Source organism: Tamandua tetradactyla, chromosome 6 (assembly GCF_023851605.1).
Source record: "Tamandua tetradactyla isolate mTamTet1 chromosome 6, mTamTet1.pri, whole genome shotgun sequence".
NCBI classification, from domain to species: Eukaryota; Metazoa; Chordata; class Mammalia; order Pilosa; family Myrmecophagidae; genus Tamandua; species Tamandua tetradactyla.
This window is the reverse complement of record NC_135332.1, coordinates 39,731,522-39,752,466: the sequence shown is the minus strand read 5'-3', so window position 1 is coordinate 39,752,466 and position 20,945 is coordinate 39,731,522. Positions and strand designations below refer to the sequence as shown.

Sequence of the window (20,945 nt, the reverse complement as noted above, 5' to 3'; positions counted from 1 at the left end):
ATACCCACAAACAGTGGGAAAAAGATCAAAGTTGAGGGTGAAGTTATATAGAGAAGGTAGGGTTTAACAAATGAGTATAACTGCTGAATAATTAAACTGGTATTTTAGTCTCCAATATCTTAGAGCAGCTAGAAGTAAAAACTTGAAACTGGAATTGTAAACCATACAAAACTCTGAAATCTGTTCACCAGTGAATTGTTGCAATGTGCTCTGAGATGTATTGCTTTTTGAATATATGTTATTTTTCACAAAAAAGTCGATTGTGATGATTAAAAAATAATTGTAATTTTAAAAGTTTAAAAAAGAGCAAGGCATAAAACTATATAATATATATACACATATATGAAAGTATGGTCTGAAGTTATAAACATATTTTCACAGGAAAAAAAAAAACTAGAGAAAAATATTCCTAAAGGTTGGCTATTTGAAATAGCAAAATACAAGTATTTTTCATTTTCTTCTTTCCTATAGTATTAGAAATTCTTAATATGAGTATTTACCACTTACCCAATTAGGAAAAAATGCTACTTAAACCATGTATAAACATGCTAATTTAGTCATCAACTACTTATTAAAAATCTACCACGTACTAAGCATTCACTATTCTAGGTATTGAGGATTCAGTAGTGAATAAAACAAAGTCCTTGCCTTCATGGAGCTTATATTCTAGTAGGAAACCACAAAATAAGTAACGGAGAATAAATTCTTTGCATAGCAAAATAAAATTCCATTTATTTGAAAGATAGGGCATTTTCATTCTTTCAACAATTATTAAATGACTATGTACTCTTCTAAAGACGTTCGTTTGGCCCTCCTTTACACTATGCTCAATTCCCACTAGCCATCAAAATGGTACCTATGTAGAAGCCCAATCAAATCTTCAATTTACATTTAAAATTTTACTTAAGTTTCTTACTGATGTGAAATTTAGAACTAAAAAATACTTTGTCCATAAAAAAATGATGTTCATTCTATTCCCACTATTAATAAAATGACAAAATATAGATACATCAAAAGAAAAAAATTCAAGAAATATCTTTTCTCACATAAAGTCTAAAATTAAATCATCCTTTTCCTTTAACAGTTCCACATAAAAGTCTATGTTCATGCTGATTTTCAACTCACTATACTATAAGCTTGATTTAAATATTAATATATATTCATTATGTTATTAAGAGCCATATGATTGGGCATACCCATGATCTTCTTATTCAAGATTCTTATAACCCATCTTGTCTTTAGCCCATCTCCCCGTTTCGGAGCCCTTTATTCTGAGGCTAAAAATCTCTCTTTATTTTCTATTCTGGGCTTCTCTCTAATTTAGGTGTCCTCTTCTTCTTAGCTGCACTGATTATAACAGAAACTGGTGGTATTCAATTAAACCTCTTGAAAAAAAAAAAACAACAAAGTATATCAATTAAACCTCTTGGGCAAGTTAGTATTTGAAGAGACAGATTTATTTTTAAACATAATTAAAATATTAAAACACAGCTCAATGTATAGCATTTATAAGCTACATATTTCTATAAAACAGATCGTTGTCAGTATTTATTAAAACAAATAATGGATGACACCTAAAATGACCAATCTGTAGAATTAAAAATGAGAAAATTACCCAGATCAAGGACAAATATTTTATTCATGTACCACTTAACATTCTTAAAAATGCAACCTCTTTGTAGAGAAACACGTGAATAACTTTTTTAATCAGAAAAAAATATATAAAAATACAACTACACATTTTTAAAAATATGCACAATGTTTAAAATCAGCACACAAATACATCTACAGTGTTCTAACAGCTTCTGAAAAGGAAAATTATGGGTCAGAGTACTGAAGATAAGAATATTTTCTTCTTCTTTTTTTAACTACAAATGATCATCTACTATAATCACAAACATCAAGAAAAGCATGTTAAAACAATCCTTTGAAATCCAATTAATTTTAAAGAAACCTGCTATCATTGCATGTAATCAGTCAAAGCAGAAATCGCATTAAAGCAATTAAAAAAAGATAATGGTTAGATGCAGACTGAATTTGTTTCAAAGTTTTACTTGGAAACATTTGTCATTTAATTGCTGTAAATATCTCCTAATAATGAGTAAGACAAAGTCAAATACATCACCAACTCAGAAACTAGACTTGTATAGTTCACACAGTAACCACTTACCAGCTATGTCATCCTAGACAAACCTCTTACTCTGTTACCTCAGTTTTCTTACCTGTAAAATGTGGATGATAATAATACCTACCTAATTTGGTTGTTGTAAGGTTTAAATGAATTAATTTGTGCAAAGCACTTCAATCACTGCTCTACAGTACAAGCATTATTAAAGTGTAACTTATTTTTATTATTATTATAAAGACAGCTCATGTTTGTAAAACTATTGCAACACATTAGAAATAAAAGAACTATTTGGATGAAAATCTATATTGGACTTGCTTGCTACAGCTTATCCTAGCCTTTATAATTTCCAACAATGCATAAACTAAGATAGATTGTACTTTATCAACATTTTCATATTTTAAAAAATCACAGATAAAATGTCCACAGACAAGTAAATTTAGAATATAATTTTTTTGCTGGAGAAATATGTATTGTTATGTGTTATCTAAATCACACTATTTCTGACAATAAAATTATTAGTCACAAACTACATTAATGGATATTGTGCCCTAAAAGGCAATCAATCCATTCAGTAATATAAGACTGTTCCGATGCTTGGCTCAATACATCTCTTCATAGTCTTTAATTATAAAACCATGGTCCTTTATTTCAAATGTATTCATAGAAAATGGTCATCAATATTTTAAATTATTTACATTTAAATATACTTTTTAAATTTTGAAAACAGATGGTAACATATTTTAAAGCTTTAACTTACGTGTGAGACTAAACCAAAAAAATGTTTATTTGGAACAAAATTTATATTTTGATTAGTGCATCTCCTAATATAACTTATATGGACAGTTTAATTGAACACTGTAAGTGCATGGAACCTTGAGTAGAGCATGAGGTTTTGTAGGTTTGTCCAGAGTTATGCTCCAATAAATCCCAGAGAGATCTGAACAGTGAATAAAAAATATTTGCAAAGTCCCCTAGGGAATTGTGAGAAAGGGAAAATTCAACTTCTCTATTGGAAAAGGCCTGATATTCTCACAAGCAGAGAGGACAACAAAATCAATAGGCTGAACCCTCAATCTTGGGGTTTGTTCATATGAAACTTATCCCCACAAAGGATAGGCTAAACCTACTTAAATTTAGGCCTAAGAGTCACCCCCAGAGAACTTCTTTTATTGCTCAGATGTGGTCTATCTCTCTGCCAATACAACAAGCAAACTTTCTGCCCTCCCTCTCTCTATATGGGACATGACTCCCAGGGGTGTAGACCTCCCTGGCAACGTGGGACAGAAATTCTAGAATGAGCTGGGACTCAGCATCATGGGACTGAGAAAATTTTTCGACTGAAAGGGGAAAGAGAGAAATGACACAAAATAAAGTGTCAGTGGCTGAGACACTTCAAATAGAGTCGAGAGGTTATCCTGGAGGTTATTCTTATGCATTATATAGATAACTCTTTTTAGTTTAAGGTGTATTAGAGAGGCTAGAGAGAAGTGTCTGAAACTGTAGAGCTGTGTTCCAGTAGCCATGTTTCTTTAAGATGATTGTATAATGATACTGTTAGGTCGGGGGAACAGGGAAGGTCACCATGACTCGAGCTGTGTAAAATGTGCCGCCCCTTCTAGACGTCACCTAACTCCCTTGCTTAAAAACCGCCCGCACCAGGACCCAGCGGCAAGCTCACAACTCCCTACCTTGAGTTCTGTGAGCTCTGCCCAGGAGCGCAGGAATAAACTCTCTCACTGTAAGGTTTTTTTGTCTGCCTCTTCTCTCTTTCGCCTCCTAAACCTTACAGATACAGCTTTCACAAAGTGACTGTGTGATTGTGAAAACCTTGTTCTGATGCTCCTTTTATCTATGGTATGGACAGATAAGTAAAAAATATGGATTAAAAATAAATAAATAATAAGGGGAACAAATGTTAAAATAAATTGGGTAGAGGGAAATACTAGTCGTCAATGAGAGGTGGGGTATGGTATGTATGAGTTTTTTCTCTTTTCATTTTATTTCTTTTTCTGGAGTGGTGTAAATGTTCTGAGAAATGATCATAGTGATGAATATACAACTATGTGATGATATTGTGAGCCCCTGATTGCACACCAAGTATGGAATGTTCATACATTAAGAATGTTTGTGTTGTATGTTGATTGGTTTTATTAATAAAAATTAAAGAAAAAAAAGGCTGAAATTGCAAAAAATTGAATACTGATCTTTGATGACAAGAGGAAAAATTTGCACTGAAAGTATTCATTTCTTTTTTCTTATATTTTATAACTTATTATGTGGTACTAATTGCTAATTTATTATTTTTAATATCTACATATCTATAATTTCATGTAAGTGCATTCTCCTTAATGAAGTTGTTTTCAAACTTTAGTGTGCATCATAATTACCTAGAGGTTTTTGTTTTTTTTTCTGAAACATATTCCTGGAGCCCCAAGAAATTGTCATTCAGTAGGCAGTAGCTTAATAATTTGCATTTTTAACAAAATATTCCAGATGATTCTGATGTATGTAATTCATAGTCAACATGCAAAACATAGAAACACTACTCTAATGATTCAGTTTATGATATACACGCTATGCTTTAATTCATTAAATATTAATTTAGTGCTGTGGATCAAACATGAATTCTGCTTCAAGGAAGATACAGTTTAATAGAGGAGATAAGATATGCATATAAATGACAAAATAAAGAGGAAAGAATTATTGAATATCTTTCTAAAATACTACGGTAGTTTAATGGAAGGAGTGATTACTTCTAATTGACCTCAGAAATTCTTTCAGTAGGAGACAGTATTTGAAATAAGTTTTGAAATCTGTCTCATTAGAGACAGGGTAGTGAAAATAAACTAATAATTTTCTTATTGATGTGTCTATTAACATCATTCTTTCAAACTCAGACAAATTATTCTCCATCTTCTAGATTTTATACACTGATTTATAACCTGGGACATGCTCTTATGTTGTCTTGTGTATCCATTTAGCAGTTTGATGTGCTTCTGCCTCTCCACGCATGTCTGTGAAAGGATCTGTTTTAGTACTTTGATCCTCTGAAAAATAAAGTCATACAGTGGATACTTTACACAGAGTAACATACTTATCCTTTCATAATTCTTTAGGAATTAAAGAGAATTTAAGCATAGTTGAAATGGGAACACTTTAGGAAGTCTTCAGTTCTAAAATCTCCACACAGCTTGGCATCAGGTAGCATGATGTGAGAAATGATCAGAAAAAAAAAAGAAGCCATTGTTCTAAAAGCCAAAACAAATTAGAGGGCAGAAATAAAAGCATAAGGCAAGGCTCTCCTGCTTATGGTTTTTTTTTTTTTTTTTTTTTTTTTTTTTTTTTTTTTTTTTTTTTTTTTAAAGGAAAGACAGAGAGAAGGAAGGAAGGATAGAAGGAAGGAAGGAAGGAAGAAAGGGAAACATTTTTTAAACATTTTCTTGTTTTATTGTATTCTGTTTCTCCGTTTTTGTTACATGGGCTGGGGCCGGGAATCGAACCGAGGTCCTCCGGCATAGCAGGCAAGCACTTTGCCCGCTGAGCCACCGCGGCCCGCCCTCCTGCTTATGGTTTATGTGGCATTATTTTATACAAGTGGCATTACTATGATCTGTAGTTTTAAAAATTCCAGTATCTTCCCAGAAAGTGAACTGACAGAATAAATGATTGAATGCCTCTCAGGTCATTCCTAGGTTTACCCTCATTTACAGAAATAAGAATTAGCTAGCAAATCCCAAATAAACTACACTTCCTCATCTCCATGCCTTTCCACATGGCATTGTCTACTTGAAATGCTTTTCAGTTAACATTGCCTCCAGGCTAATTCCTATTTATCTTTCTAAACTCAACTCAAGCAATCACTTCTAGAATCCACCTAGGTTGGCACATGTTCCAGCATAGAAAACACATACTCTTCAAAGTTTCCATAAAATCCTCTACATTGTTGTGCTCTAACACTTGGTATATAGAGGAAACAAGATAAAATTTAGAGTCAAACACATCGAAATTCAAATCCTAATTCTACCACTTATTGTGTGTTCCCTGGACAAGTAACCTAATATCTCTAAGCATTAATTACTTTATCTGAAAAACAGAGAGTTACACCACAAGACGTGCTTAGTATATCACTTCATATATGGGTTAATTATTATTATTATACTCACATTGTATTATACTTACTGGTTAACTTGTATGGCTTTTCCTCTGAAGTTCACACTTCTTGAGGAAAGGAATATACTTTTAATTTCACTGCATTTAGTACTGCATTTAGTACAGTAATTGGTAGTATATGGTAGGAACTTAATGGTTTTTTTGATGAATAAATATTACTCCCATTATATTAAAATTAATTTGCCACTTGAGATTCTTTCTGTAATGAGGCAGAAAACAAGTAAATAAGAATAGAAAATAAACTTTGTTAATGTCAGTTTCAAAAAAGAATACTGTCTTTAATTCTAGTCCTATTTCTTTAGGATTTACTGTTAATTATACATATTATAAAATAGCAAATGATTCAATATCTTACTTGAACAAAACTGAACATATATGCCTAAGGAAATTAATAACTAAAGTAATGTTTTCATGGTATATATTAACCACAAAAATTATTAAGCCACACATAAGGCTGTCTGTATTTAGACAATCGCTTCAAAAGTTAGAGAAAAATAAAAAGCTTTTTAAAACAAAGTACAACAAATCACAGCATAGCAAGGTTTAATTAATTTAAATATTCTTTTGTAGTTCTTGGGGAAATGAGAAAAAAATTCAGTTTCTTGTTTTGTAACCTATATATAAATATAAAAATATACTAATTACTAAATGTAATATTTAACAGGCTTTTCCATAAATGTTTAATTAGTCGGTCTGAGTATGAATATGACCTTATGCATTTGTTTTTTAGGGTTTTTTCTCCATATATACATATATGTAATGTACTTTTTTTTGGATGGAAGTGCATGGTCTGGGAATTGAACCCAGGTCTCCTGCATGAAAGGTGAGCATTCTACCACTGAACCACCCATGCACTCCTATAATGTACTTTTTATTATTCATTCGTGAGGTCTTTTTCTGGGAGAATACTTTTATTTTACATTTCATCTTCAATATACTTTATCTTCAATATATTTTTATAGACCTGTACTAGAAAAATCTATCACTCTTCCTACTTCTGCCTCCTTTCCTTGATAATCAAAGAAAATTTTATTTTAGTATTATTTGCTGAACATAAACTGGATAGTTTAATATACAAAACAAAATTCTGGCGCTGAATGACAAGCTTTACTTTTAGCCATTTTTCAATGCATTATACAATTATAATGATGATTCCAAAACTGTGCGACTGCATACGGGATCCAAAGATGGGGGTTGATCATTACAAAAGAGACACTTTGATGACTACTACATTAGAGATTAAAAATGTACTTAAAATAGGTGCCTTTGGCTATTTCAATAATTAATATACTGAAACTGAAAAATTAAATAGGTTGCAGGATTAGTCATGTACTAAATTGAAAAAAAAAACCTCCAGGTATCTTAATAAATGAACATCGACATAAGGTTTTTTAAAATTTTTTGCAATTGCTATGAACTCTATGCCAAGTTATAACTAATTTTTCAGTCTGCAGTTAAAGAATTTCTGGATTTTAAATTGTATTTTAATAAGCATCGTTTATTGTTAACTTTTTCTTTTCTTTCATCAGAGGTAAGAGTTGAGAGGAATATTTGGTGCAAACACTTAGATTTTTATTTATTTATAGGTAATACATGAACGAGAGGGATGTTTTTTGGATGGAAAACAAATTAAAAATATATCCCCAACCCACACCACCCCTCAAAATAAAAGGAAGTAAGTTATAGCTAGGAAAGTGGATATTCTATGCAGAAGAAACAGTATCTACAAAGGCAGAGCAGAAATAGATAATATAGTATCTTTAGAGAATTGCAGTGAGTTAGAAAATCCAGTGAGGCTAGATTAAAGGGAAATGAGACTAGTGGCAGGAAATTAGCTGGGAGGCCACTAAAGTAATCAAGGTAAGAAGTGATAAGAGGCAGTGGTAAAAGTCAAATACGATTTCTACATACAGATCTTTACTCAGATTTTTCCCTATAGGAAATATACTTGTAATAATATAACATGGAAATCATAAAATGAAGTTCATGGCTGTAACATCATGAGTCAAAATGCCTAGGTTTAAGATCTAGTATTGCCATTGATGGTGGAAACTTAACTAAGTTCTTTAAACCCTCTGTACCTCAGCTTTCTCATCTGCAAAGTGAACTAATAGAACCTATATCGTATGCTTTATGTGAGGATTAAATGAGGTAATAAACAGTGCCTGAACAAGCTCTCGATCAATGCAGTCACAACAACAAGGGACAGTTTACTACCTAGAGTATTACAATGCTGACCCTCTACAGGTTTACCTTGTTATTTAAGTTTTACAAAAAGATATTTATATTTCTCAATCATGATTAGACAACATCATGGCAAAGAACACTTTTTAAAATGACAAACTCTATTTACCTGTTTTGCATCTTGTTTTGTTTCATTTGTTTTTGTTTGTATGCTATATGGCAGAGGTCACATTTCATTCTTTTTTTCCACCTGAGTATCCCATTATTGCGGCAACACTTGTGGAATTTTTTGTTTGTTTGTTTGTTTGTTTGTTTGCTTGCTTCTTTGTTTTGTTTTTGGGAAGTGCATGGGCCAGGAACTGAATCCAGGTCTCCTGCATGGCATGTATTTCTCTGTTTTAAAAGACTGAAAATTATTCCTAAATGCAAAGTTAACTTTCCATATGACCTTGAAAAGTTGAAAAAAAATTTTGCTCCTCTGACTGAATATAAGTAGATTGTGAATATTAAGACATGTCCCTTCCCAAGTAACAAAACAAGAGAAGACTATATTTATAAACTACTTTAAACCAAAACTCTATGAGCTAACAAATATTCATAGTTACCAGAAATCAAATTTCAGAACTTCAGAGGTCATTAGAATCAGTGACAGCTTCATTTAATGACAGTTATTTCTCCTATTTATGTGGTAACAATAGGTTCAATAAATAACATGTTCACAGCATGATTCTTGCCCTCTAGAATTTATATATATATATATATCGTCACATACCGCAACACAATTTTATAAACACTACATATATATTACCTTAAGAGCATTTTAATTTATATTTTCTTGCTACTTTTTCTTTTGCAAAGATGGATATTAACTATAGCACAATTTTCTCAAAAAACAACCTCATTAATAAGCAATTTTTTAGTTTTTACACTTAGATTCACAAAGTAGAAAAGATGAAAGTAGGAAATTGTTATATAAAGGTCAAAGATTAGAGAACTTGCGCCTTGTAGTAAAAGTGGGTCACATATGTTAATCTATAAGAGACAATAACTTTAAAAGATGTTTCTGTAATAAAATGGTAAGTCATTATGGAATCAAGTCACCAGAAAAAAATTATCTTTGATATTTCTAATGGCAAACTGGTCTTTTGTTTCTTTTTCTTTAATGACTTAAGGTAAGAAGTAATGGACTGGTCTGCCTCAGAATTATAAACCAGAATGTAAAGTCTCAAGGGAAAATACACACAAGGAATTAAGAATACTCTAAATCTTTTTATCTACCTCATTCCTCTCAATACATTATTATTCTTCAAACTTATAATTGTCTACAATATTCTCAAAAGAATTTACATGAGGAAGGCAGTTGGGTGGTTCCTCAAAAAGCTGAATATAGAATCGCCATATGACCAGGCAATACCATTGCTAGGTATCTACTCAAAGGACACAAGGGCAAGGACCCAAACAGACATTTTCCCACCAATATTTATAGCAGCATTATTTACAATTGCAAAGAGATAGAACCAGCCAAAATGTCCATCAACAGATGAGTGGATAAACAAACTGTGGTATATACATACAATGGAATATTATGCAGCTGCAAGAAAGAATAAAGTTATGAAGTATGTAACAACATGGATGGACCTTGAGGACATTATGCTGAGTGAGATTAGCCAAAAACAAAAGGACAAATACTGTATGGCCTCACTGATATGAACTGACATTAGTGAATAAACTTGGTATATTTCGTTGGTAACAGAGACCATCAGGAGATAGAAATAGGGTAAGACATTGGGTAACTGGAGCTGAAGGGATACAGATTGTGCAACAGGGCTGAATATAAAAACTTTAGAAATGGACAGAACAATACTACCTAACTGTGATAAAATTATGTTAAAACACTAAATGAAATTGAATGTGAGAATGATAGAGGGAGGAGGGCTGGGGCATAAATAAAATCAGAAAGAAAGATAGACGATAAAAATTGAGATGGTATAATCTAGGAACGCCTATATTGTATAATGATAGTGACTAAATGTATAAATTTTAAAAATGTTTTTACATGAGGAAGAATAAAGGAATGTCATTACTGCAGGGTGCTGAAAATAGATGGTAGCTAATATTTTAAAATTTCAACTTATGTGTGAGACTAAAGCAAAAAATGTTTATTTGGTACAAAATTTATATTTTGACTAGGGCATTTCCTAACACTTACAACTTATGTAGATAGCTTGACTGAACACCATAAGTACTTGGAATCTTGGGTAGGACATGAGATTTTGTTGGTCTGTCTAGAGTGATTTGATCAGTGAGTGGAAAAGTATTTGCAACATCCCCTTCGGGGAATGGTGAGAACGGGGAAAAATTCAACTTCCCCAAGTTGAATTTTTGACATTCTCACAAGCAGTGTGGACAACTAAAGCTGTAGACCAAGCCCCCAGTCTTGGGTTTTGTTTATATGAAACTTAACCCCACAATGGATAGGTCAAGCCTACTTAAAATTAGGCCTAAGAGTCACCCCCAAGAGAGCCTCTTTTGTTGCTCAGATGTAGCCTCTCTCTCCAACCAACACAACAAGCAAACTCACCACCCTCCCCCATCTACATGGGACATGACTCCCAGGGGTGCGGACCTTCCTGGCAACGTGGGACAGAAATCCTAGAATGAGCTGAGACTCAGCATCAAGGGATTGAGAAAAACCCTAGAATGAGCTGAGACTCAGCATCAAGGGATTGAGAAAACCTTCTCGACCAAAAGGGGAATGAAATGAGACAAAGTGTCAATGGCTGAGAGATTCCAAACAGAGTTGAAAGGTTATCCTGGAGGTTATTCTTACCCATTAAGTAGATATCACCTTGTTATTCAAGATGTAATGGAGAGGCTGGAGGGAACTGCCTGAAAATGTAGAGCTGTGTTCCAGTAGCCATGTTTCTTGATGATGATTGAATAATGATATAGCTTTCACAATGTGACTGTGTGATTGTGAAAACCTTGTGTCTGATGCTCCTTTTATTCACCTTGTCAGCAGATGACTAGAACATATGGAATAAAAATAAATAATAGGGGGAACAAATGTTAAAATAAATTTAGTTTGAAATGCTAGTGATCAACGAAAGGGAGGGGTAAGGGGTATGGTATGTATAAATTTTTTTTCTGTTTTTGTTTTATTTCTTTTTCTGAATAGATGCAAATGTTCCAAGAAATTATTATGATGATGAATATGCAACTATGTGATGATATTGTGAATTACTGATTATATATGTAGAGTGGAATGATCAAAATAGGAATGTTTGCATTTTCTTTGTGTTTTTTGGTATTAAAAAAATAAAATAAAAAGATAAATAAAACTAAAAAAAAATGAAGGTGAAATAAAGACCGTCTAAGATTAAAAAAAGAAAAGAATTGACATGAAAATACTCTCAAATCCATGAACATTTCCATTTGCAAAATTGTGGATTGTTAACTGGTAATGAGACCTACAAATATATTTCTGCAGCTAGGTGAAAATATTAAACACAAAATAAAAAACAAACATGCCAACAAATCATCAAGTAGGAAGCCAAGCCTGAAATGGTGACAGAAGGAATAGTTTTTTTCTTTCTCTTCCCCCATCTCTTCAGAAGAGAATGTGGGAGGAAAATAAAAAGAAAGAAGAGGATGAGAATAGACTTATAGAAATCTGGAAAGGAAACAATTTGGTAGACCAAATAGGAGAAAAAGTTGAAGATTCATTCATTTATTCAACAAGCATTTTTTGAGTGCCGACCATGTGGCAGAACTTGTACTATGTATAAAGTACACAAAAGTGAAAAAAACATTCTTTATCTGTTGGTCGCAGTCTGGGGGAGAGACATTAAACAACTAATATAAATATAAATAAGTATAAATTATGATAAGTGGATATAAATAAAAAGTAAAGTATGCTATGAAAGTAAAAAAGCAGAACTTAATTTAGACCAGAGGTATGGAAACACCTCTGTTATGTAGAATCATGTACCCCACAAAGACATGTTCAAGTCCTAACCTCCAGACCTGTGAATGTATACTCATTTGTAAACAGAATCTTTGAATATGTTATAAGTTAACTAGATTAATTAACTAAATTAGGGTGAACCTTAGTCTAATATGGCTGGATTCCTTATAAGCAGAGGAAATTTGGACACAGAAGCAGGAAACAGAGGAGCAGATGCAGATGACCAAGTGACGGAGGCAGAGACTAAGATATGAACTGTGAGCCTGCAAACATCAGGAAGCTACATACTTTTGAAAACGCATGATCCTGTTGACATCTTGATTTTGGACTTCTGGTCTACAAACCTGTGAGATAACAAATTCCTGTTGTTTAAGCCAACCATTTCATGGTACTTGTCATAGCAGCCCTGGCAAACTAAGACAACCTCTATGAGAAAGAGATATTTAAGATGAGAACCAAGAATCTAGTTGGACAGGTAGAAAGAAGGGGAATAAGTTGCTTGGGCAAAGAAAACAAATGTGTACATGCCCTGAAGGAAGAAAGATCATGACAGGTTCTGTGAACTATATCAAGACCACTGTGATGTGAGCACTGTACCTGAGCAAGAGTAGAGGCTGATCAAGGTGAGACCAGACAAGGGAGCCAGAAGAAAGATTAGGTACGGCATTGTAGGCATCATGGATCATTTTGGATTATTCTCTAAACTACAATTTGAAGCCACTGATGGGTTTAAAGCAGAAAATCAACATGATCTATTTCCAGCTCTAAAGGAGTACTCTGATTATTGTACTGAAAACTGACTGAAGGAAGAAAAATATGGAACCAGAAATACCAGTTAAAAGGGTACAGCAGTAGCTGAGGTAAGAGCTGATGGTAACTTTCACCAGATAGGTGGAAGCAGAGACAAAAAAAAAAGGGCAGATTATTTTTCTTTCATTCAGAACTGAATTTAAAAGACCTCTAGATGAAACTGTGAACCATTAATTGTACACTTTGCATAATTGTATGCTATGTGAATGTATCTCAAAGAGGCTGCTTAAAAATAAAAATAAATAGTATTGGTCTTTTAAATATATATATTTTTAAACAAATAATTAAAATGTTCTTCCATCTTGCTTCTCTCCTTTGGTGTGCAGAATATCTAAAATTGGCCTTCAAAGATGCTCCACCCAAATCCCCAGAATCTGTGAATACTAGTGGTGATAGTACCCCTGTGATTGTGTTACGTTATACAGCACAGTTGATCTTAAGATACAGAGATTATCTGGATGGACCTCATCTAACCACTTTTGCCTTTAAAAGCAGAGAGCTTCCTCTTGCTGGCTAGAAGAAAGAGAAGCCCGGGAGATATGGAGTCCTGTTGGAGATGTGAAGATAGAGGGGACCACTGAGAAGGAATATGAGTGGCCTTTAAGAGCAATGTGCAGTCCCCATTTTATAGACTGCAACGAAACGAAGACCTCAGGCCTTGTGGAACTAGATTTGACCAACAACCTTGAATGAGCTTGAAAGTGGATTTCTCTCTGCACTTCCAGATAAGAATGCAGTCTGGCCAGCACATTGACTTTTTAGCCTTATGAGACCTTAAGCAGAGAACCCAGGTAAACCTGCCTGAACTTGTGACCTACAGAATTGTGAGATAATAAATGTGTGTGTCTTTGGGCCTCTAAGTTTGGAGTAATTTATTATATGGCAATAGAAAACTATTATATCTACCTATACCTTTCATGTCACATGGAAGGAGAAATCAGTAAAATACATCTAAATCAGATTATTCCCTAATATAGAAATGTAGGAAAAATAAATTCAGCTTTCTATTCTTTGAAACACAAAAATAAAGATGTACTTGGTGTTGGAATGAAAACCCTTTTAAATATGACTTTGAAATTAAATGTCACATTTGTATTAGAGAATTAAGTTTTTGGTTTTGTAGCTGTATTATTTTGCTTATGTTATGTCTAAACCTGCACTATTCAATATGGTAGCCATTAGTCCCATGTGGCTATTAAGTATTTGAATTGTGACAGCCCAAATTAAGATGTGCTTTAAGTGTAAAATATGCACGATTTTGAAAACTTGTCATAAAAAAGATAAATATATCAATAATAATTTAAAATACTGATTACATGCTGAAATGGTAATTTAAAAATTTTAATAAAATAAATTACTAAAATGAAATTCACCTCTTTCTTTTCACTTTTTTGTGACTAGTAGAAAATTTTAAATTATATATGTGACTCATATTTCTATTGGACAGTGCTGGCCTACACTTTAAGACAATCCTCTTCTAAAATGCCCTAAATCAAGATCACAGTCTGCTACAAGTAGTCTACTCCCTCAGCACTGTTCAGTGGCGTTAATGGCATACAGCTGTATACAAGCTGTGTACAAGCTAAGGAATATAAGTGAGAATGTGTAAAAAACAGGCCTCTCATACAATGCTGGTGAACAGAGGAATTTGCAATATCTAGTCAATTTAAAATGCACATAACTACAATCTAACAATTCTACTTATAGATATATACTCAAGGAACCTAAGAACAAAACAAGCCAGACATCCCTGCCTGGTTCAAGATGGCAAATGAGGTATTTCAGGGCTCTGAACACACACAGAAGCTTTGAATAAGCAGCAAGAACTGGCAGAACCATCTTTCTCAAAGTTCTAGGAAACAGTCAAACAACCATAGTAATAGAGTGATGAATCAAGAAAAAGACTACTTAAAAGCAGTAAGATCGTGTGGTACCCTGGCTCTCCCTTCCCTTCCCCATCAAGGTTAGGTGAGGAGCCAACCAACAGAGAGCAGAATCCTTGTTACCGTTTCAGAGAGAGCAGAGTAACCCTTGTATATATATGGGAGCATATTTGTCTGGCCCAGTCTGTCTAGTAGAGGTCTGAGGGACTCACCATCCCAGAACTTGCCCTGCATGTAGAAGGCAGTTCAAAGAACTCCCCTTCAGAATACTGTGGGAAATCAATCAAGTCATGCTGCCTGGGGACAGGGATTGCTAGCTGTAGGCTATACAATACACTGATTGTAGAGAAGATGAGACATTGTATCCATGTAAATAGGGAAATTCCTAGGGTTACACACATATGCCCACCAAAAGACATCTGCACTGAAAGGATTAGGGAGCCCCCTGAGCTTTGGTCTGGAGATGGTCTCTAAACTTTGTATGGATAAACCCTGAAGAAGAGCACTCACACAGGTCAAGGTGCAAAGGTTAGGTAAAGTGCTTTTCTTTTCTCTTTTTTTTATGCTAATTAGTTGCTGGCATTCAAGGAAAGTTAGTTGGATACAATCTTTAGAAAGAGAGGCCTCAGAAAGTCTAAATTCTAGTGAATAAATATTAAAATGTTCAGATTTCAACGAAAGGTCACAAAACATACAAAGAAACAGGAAATGACGACCCAGGCAAAGGAGAAGATTAAAGAATTAGAAACGAACAATGGAGGACTAACCCAACCAGAACATACCAGGCAAAGTATGTTTAAAATGGTCATAAATGTGCTCCAAGAGCTAAAGGAAAACAAGGACACAGACCAAAAGAAATCAGGAACATGAGAGATGAACACAAAAAGACCATCAACACAGACAGAAGTTATGAAAAGGAACCAAACAGAGCTGAGGACCAAAGTAATAGAAATTTAAAATACTTTAGAGGGGTTCAAAAGTATATTTTTGTAAAAAAAAAAAAAAAACCCCAGCATATTGGGAGAAGAAGGAAACAGCGAACTTGATGATAAGACAATTGAAATCATTCACTCTGTAGAGCAGAAAGAAGAAAGAATGAAGAAAAGTTAATATAGCCTATTGTTTACCAATATACACATTGTGGGAATTCCCAAAGAAGAAAAAGAGAAAGGGGCAGGAAAAATATTCTAAGAAATAATGACTGAGAACTTCCCAAATTTAACAAAAAGCGTGAATATACACATCCAAAATGCTCAAGAAACTCAAACAGGTTAAAGTCAAATAAACCCACACTATACCATGTTATAATTAAATCTCAAATGCCAAAGCTAATGAGAGAATTCTGAATGCCACAAAGAGAAGCAAGTCATGTACAAGGGCACCTCAATAAAAATAAGTGATTTCTCATAGAAAACCATGGAGGCTAGAGGACACTGAGATGACAGATTTAAAGTTCTGAATGCAAAAAATTGCCAACAAAGAATTCCATATTCAACAAAACACTCTTTCAAAAATAACAGAAACATTAAGATATTTCCAGATAAACAAAAGCTGAAGGAGATCATCGCACCTAGACAAGCCCAAAAGAGACTGTAAATAAAACCTGCAAGCTGAAAGGAAGGGACAACAGACAACAGATTGAAGCCATGAAGGTCTCCAGTAAGGGTAATGACACGGGTAAATATAAATGCCAGTATTTTGGGTTTGTGACTCCACATTTCACTTCCTAAAGGAGCTAAAAGGCAAATGCAAAAATATAATGATAAATCTGTAATTCAGACACAAAATGTAAAAGCATACAATTTGTGACATGAACTACATAAAGGTGGGGAGATAGCAGGGTATAGAAAGATAGTTTGTATATACTATTTAAGTTATTAAATAAAACAAAGTTGTTGTATATTTGGAATGTTAAATTCAAGCCCCATGTTAAACTACAAAGAAAATTCCAGAGAATATGCAAGCTCATAAAGACAGAAATAGAGAACAGGTTGCCAAGGGCAGAGGGCAGGGAAAATGGTGAGTTAACGCATAATGGGTGTAGTTTCTGTTTGGGGAGATGGGAAAGTTTTAGCTATGTGACAAGATGTTCTAGTTTGCTAACTGCCAGAATGCAATATACCAGAAAGGGAATGGCTTTTAAAAAGAGAAATTTAATAAGTTGCTAGTTTACAGTTCTAAGGCTGAGAAAATGTCCCAATTAAAACAAGTCTATAGAAATGTCCAATTTAAGGCATCCAGGGAAAGATACCTTGGTTCAAAACGGCCGATGAAGTTCAGGGTTTCTCTCTCAAGTGAGAAGGTACATGGCAAACACAGTCAGAGTTTCTCCCTCATCTGGAAAGGCACATGGTGAACACAGTCAGGGTTCCTCTCTCATCTGGAAGGGCACATGGCGAACACGGCATCATCTGCTAGCTTCTTCTCCTGGCTTCCCATTTCATGAAGCTCCCTGGGAGGCACTTTCCTTCTTCATCTCTGCCTCATGGTGCTGCAGCATCCTCTGCTCTCTGAATCTCTTCCATTTTCCAAAATGTTTCCTCTTTTATAAAGCCTCTCTCTTTATAAAGACTTTCCTCTTTTATAAAAGAGCCTCTTTTAAAGGACTCCAGAAACTTATCAAGACCCATTCAAATGGGTGGAGACATGTCCTCACCTAATCCATCTTAACAACTACTCTTGAATAATTCACATATCCAGGGAGATGATCTGATTACAGTTTCAAACATACAGTTTTGAATAGGGATTATCTACCTTTATGAAATGGGATTTTGATTAAAATGTGGCTTTTCTAGGGGACATACATCCTTTCAAGCCAGCACGAAGGTACCACAATAATGTCAGTATGATTAATCCAACTGAATGGTATATCTGGTAGTTTTGAGATAGTAAAGTTTAGGTTATATATATGTTCCCACAAGTAAAAAAAGAAGAAAGAATGAGCTACTAAAGAGACTATGAAAATAAATGCAATACATGATCTTGGATGGGATCTAGCAAGGGAGGAAAAAAGGCTCAAAGGGACATTACTGGGACATACAAAAAAATTTAAATACAGAATGCAATCCTTATATCAACATTAAATTTCTTGAATTTGATAACTGCACTAAAGGCAGTTATGTAGTGAATGTCCTTGGTGGAGCTGGGGATACAGAGAGGTGACATCATCAACATGACAATGTAAGATACCCCTGAAAAAGCCTCCCCAGAGATTTAGCAAATAAAAGGACAGATCCCACTTGCTGAGAACTCTGGAGGGCAGTGGAGATAGGAGAAGGCCCCTAAAAAATGCTGAATCAAAGAAACATAAAAATACAATTAAGAAAATTCTGTCCTGGACTACTGGTCTGTTCCCATTCCCCTCCCCATCCCTTGGACCCATGCAGCTTGGGAGTTGCGCAAAAGCAGCATGGTCAAGGGTCTCTACAGACAGAGAGACTGTAGAGTGATTCACAACAGGAAGTTTGAATACCACTCATACTCAGATAGAGGGACAGTCTGCAGAGATCCAGGGCAGAACAGAAATTGCTGAGGAGCGCTGCATGCAAAAGCCCCCTAGGGAGAGACTGCTATAGAAATGCTGGCAAGAACTGTTGTGCCCTCACTCAATCCAGTTTCAGTGGCTGGACCATCGGAAGGTAAACAGACTTTCGAAGTTACCCACCTTTCTTGATTGACCCCATATGCCTCCCCAGAGTGGGATACACTAACAAGGAAGAAACCAGAAGCAGAAACCAAAAAAATAAGAAGTGGGGAGAGGAGAGGTTAAACAGAAATGCTGAAAGATAGGGTGAGTCTAAGAACTGAAAGGAAAACAGGGCTCTAAGCGAGGGAGAAAAATAAACCAATCATAGAGGCTGGGGAAAAAAGTCTGCACAAAAATAAAACAGATCAAGATTCTGGGAGAAGGAACAGAAAAAAGGAAGCTCTCTCCTGCAGATGAAGCAATTACACAAAAAGTACAATCTTAAAAATTGCTACATATATCCAGGGCAAGATCAACTGAAGAAGAACTGAGATAACCTGAACAGTTAAACACACGTGATTCTAAATTTCTAGAATAAGTTAGACCAAGTGTCAAAGAAGAGCCTAATTCAAAAGTCAATCAACAATAAAACCCTAAACAAGAGGAAGAATTTGACCTTCACAGATAACTCATAAAGATAATCAGAGGCTTAGACATCAGTTAAAAATTACAAGCCAATCTAAGAAGCAGAAGATATAGCTCAGTCAAGGGAACAAATTAAAACTTCAGAGCAAACTCAGATGTTGGAACAAGTAATAAAAGATGTTCAAACAAATCTCCTAAATGAATTCAAGGAGATGAAGGAAAATAAGCATAAAGCGATAAAGGATATTAAGAAAATGTGTAAACATAAAGAATTTGAAAGTATAAAAAGAAAACAAATTAGAGGATGAAAGGCACAATGGTAGAGATTAAAAATGCACTACAGGTGGGCAGGCCATGGTGGCTCAGCTCAGCAGGCAGAGTTCTCGCCTACCATGCCAGACCCCTTGATTCGACTCCTGGTACCTGTCCATGCCAAAAAAAAAAAACACCACAGACATACAACAGCAGATTTCAATAAGCAGAAGAAAAGAATTAGAGAGCTAGAAGATACAACAATCAAAACCACAGAGTCAGAAGAAGAGAGAGAAAATAGAAAAAATTCAGCAGTGTCTCAGGGATTTCAATGACAGCACAAAATGCTTATCTGAGGAAATAATGACCGAAAATTTCCCAACTCTTATCAAAGATAGAAATATACATGTCCAAGAAGTACAACATACTCCAAACAGAATAAACCTTAATAGACCTATTCTAAGACACATTACTATTCAGAATATCAAATATCAAAAATAGAGAATTCTGAGAGCAGCAAGAGAACAGCAATTTGTCACACACAATGGAACCACAATAAGATTAACTGCCGATTTCAGAAACCATGAGGGTGAGAAGACCCTGGTAAGATATATTTAAGCTACTGAAAGAGAAAAAAAATGCTTTATCCGGCAAAACTGACCTTCAAAAATGAGAGGGAGCTCAAAATATTCACAGATAAACAGAAACTGAGACAGTTCGTCAACAGAAGACCTGCCTTATAAGAATTACTAAAAGGAGTTCTGCATAATGAAAGGAAAAGAGAGGAGGCAGGGGCTTGGAGTGGTGTGAAGAAATGAAGATCATCAGTAAGGGTAACTAAAAGGGTAAATGCAAAACCCAATAGTAATGTATCCTCGATTTACAACTCTACTCCTTTAATTCATGTAAGAAACAAAATACAACTTCATGAGAAAAAGGAGTATTTCTTGATAATGGATGTGCAAATTACAAAGCAGTAAAGTGGGACAAAAACAACATAAAGAGGGGAAAGAAGGGTATGGGAGTACAGAACATGGATGCTTTTGAAGCTATGTTGGTATCTTTTCAAATTAGTAGGTTATAGATATAGGGTGTGTAACATATAAATCCTGGGATAACTACAAAGAAAGCATTTAAAATATATATAGAAACAGAAATGAAAAACAGATCAAACACATCACAAAAGATCAGCTATACAGAGAAGGAGGTTGCAATAAAGGAAAAGAGAGACAAAAAATAAAAGATACGACATATAAAAACCAAAGGATAAAAATGGCTGACATAACTACCGTCATTACATTAACAATACTGGATGTTAATGGATAAAACTCCCTAATCAATAGATAACATTGACATAATGGATAAAAATTATGATCCAACTATATGACGTTTACAAAAGACTCAACTTAGACAAGGAGACACAAATAGGTTGAGAGTCAA

At 34.4% G+C, this 20,945-nt stretch overlaps 1 protein-coding gene and 1 long non-coding RNA gene across 7 annotated transcripts in view; both read right to left on the bottom strand.

The window, feature by feature from the left end:
- Positions 1-20,945, bottom strand: part of PPM1E (protein phosphatase, Mg2+/Mn2+ dependent 1E) — a 289,214-nt gene that overhangs the window by 255,081 nt on the left and 13,188 nt on the right. The window lies entirely within an intron of this gene.
- On the bottom strand, positions 472-19,679 carry LOC143687730 (uncharacterized). Its single transcript, XR_013177667.1, has 3 exons — positions 8,652-19,679; positions 6,308-6,497; positions 472-5,175 (listed from the first exon to the last, which is right to left on the bottom strand). It is a non-coding gene; the product is annotated as an uncharacterized LOC143687730 (long non-coding RNA).